This window comes from Mus caroli, chromosome 2, assembly GCF_900094665.2.
Source record: "Mus caroli chromosome 2, CAROLI_EIJ_v1.1, whole genome shotgun sequence".
In the NCBI taxonomy this organism is placed as follows: Eukaryota; Metazoa; Chordata; class Mammalia; order Rodentia; family Muridae; genus Mus; species Mus caroli.
In genome coordinates, this window is record NC_034571.1 from 148,544,680 (window position 1) to 148,547,198 (window position 2,519).

The window sequence follows — 2,519 nt, forward strand, 5'->3', positions numbered from 1 at the left end:
AGAAATCCGCCTGCCTCTGCCTCCCAAGTGCTGGGATTAAAGGTGTGGCCATCACTGCCCGGCATCTCCAGAGGAATGTGTGGGGTTGATACACTCTATTCTCTGAGGTCTGGGGAGATTTGCCAGGGAGGCTTCCTGGTCTTAGTGCTTTCTTCATGAGTTTTTTTTTTTTGTTTTGTTTTGTTTTAAGATTTTTTAATTTTATTTTATGTATGTGAGTACACTGTAGCTGCACAGATGGTTGTGAGCCTTCATGTGGTTGTTAGGAATTGAATTTTAGGACCTCTGCTCACTCCAGTTGGCCCTGCTTGCTCTGGCCCAAAGACTTATTTATTATTATACATAAGCTATTTTCAGATGCACCAAAAGAGGGCGTCGGGTCTCATTACGGTTGTGAGCCACCATGTGGTTGCTGGGAATCAAACTCAGGGCCTTCAGAAGAGCAGTCAGTGCTCTTACCCTGAGCCATCTCACCAGCCCCCTTCACAAAGTTTTTAAGTCACAAATTTAATTTCTTTACTAGATATTAGAGCTAGTCAATATTTAAATTTCTTTTTAAATCCATTCTAGTATGTCATGCTTTTTAAGGGATGTCTGTATCAACTGAATCATTCAACTTCTGCCATAAGGATGCTTTCTGATATCTTCTCACTATCATTTAAATGCCTGGAGCAGCTGTACTGCTTGCCTTTCATCACTCATCAGGGTTAGGACGTACGTTAGAACTTGAGCTCTTCTCCTCCTCTCCCCTCTGCTCTGCTCTCCAGAACCAACTTTTGTGGATGTGAGACGGGGTCTCACTATGTAGCCATGGTTAGCCTGGAACCCACTTCGTAGGTCAGGCCAGCCTCAACCTTGTGTAGATCCCCAGTCTTCTGCCTCCTGAGGGCTCAGATTATAGGCATGCACCACCATGCTCAGCTTCCAGAACCAACTTTAGATGCTCAAGTTGTATTTTATTTTCACTTTAATCTGTAATCTTTAGTTTGAATGTTATTTGTTTTGTTTTAAGGCAATGGTCTCTCTGTGTAGCCCTAGCTGGCCTGGAACTCACAGTGAACCATCCACCAGCCTCTGCCTCTTGAGTACTTGGGTTAAAGGTGTGTACCACCGCACCTGGTTTCAGTTTAAATATTTTGAAACCAAATCAATTCTTTCTTTCTTTCTTTCTTTTTTTTTTTTTTTTTTTTTTTTTTGGTTTTTCCAGACAGAGTTTCTCTGTATAGCCCTGGCTGTCCTGGAACTCAGTTTGTAGACCAGGCTGACCTCAAACTCAGAAATCTGCCTGCCTCTGCCTCCCAAGTGCTGGGATTAAAGGTGTGTGCCACCACTGCCCGGCACCAAATCAATTCTTAAAACTCAGTCATGAACTTGTCTAGGTAGGGGCCAGTTCCCAGCTTCTTGGGAAATATTTTTCTTTAATCTCACTTAAGCCCAAGCCTGAGACAGATAGATCTGGCTCTGGATGGCGTGACTTGCTCTGAGCATCCACCCTTTGGCAGTGTCATACTGTTCTCGAGTCCGTATTTCACAGACTTGGTGTTACCCCAGGCTTTAGTCAGGGTTTGATCGCTATGAAGAGACACCATGACCACAGCAACTCTTACAAAGGAAAACATTTAGCTGGGGCTGGTTTACAGTTTCAGAGGTTTAGTCTATTCTCATCATGGTGGAAAGCCTAGCAGTGTGCAGACAGACATGATGCTGGAGATGCCAGCTCTATACCTTGATCTGCAGGCAGCAGCAGCAGGAGACTGTGTGTCACACTGGATGTGGCTTGAGCATATGGGACCTCAAAGCCTGCCTCCATGGTGACATACTTCCTCCAACAAGGCCTCACCTCCTAATAACGCCACTCCCTATGAGCCAAGCATGCAAACACATGAATCTGTGGGGGCCATAGCCATCCAACCCCCTCTCCCCAGCAAAATATTCTCAGCCTCAGCGTAGCGCTTCTTTTGGGCTCAGGTTCCTCCTTTGTTTCTGGCATGCATGGTAGTTTAATCTCTTTCTGTATAATCTTGAAACATTTTTCAAAGATTTATTTTAGCTGGGCATAGTGGTGCAGGTGTTTAATCCCAGTACTTGGGTAGCAGAGGCAAGCAGATCTGAGTTCAAGTCCAGACTGGTCTATATAATAAGTTTCAGGGAAGCCAGATCTACACAGTGTGACCTTGTCTTGAAAAGAAAAGAAAAGAAGAGAAGAGAAGAGAAGAGAAAAGTGACAAAATTAAAAGGAAAGAGAAGACAAAAGAAAATTCAGTTTATTTTCTTTTTAACTGTTTGTGTGTCTACAAGAATGCAGGTACCAAGGAGGCCAGAGGAGGGGGTCAGATCTGGAGCTGGAGTTGCAGGTAGCTGTGAGCAATGTACAGTGTGGGTGCTGGGAACTCAACCACACACGGCTCCTCTGAAGAAACAGTCAGTGCTTTTAACCCAGAGTCATCTCTTTCGACCTCTAGAGTTTGTTGTTGTTGTTTAATATCTCTCTCTCTCTCTCTCTCTCTCTCTCTCTCTCT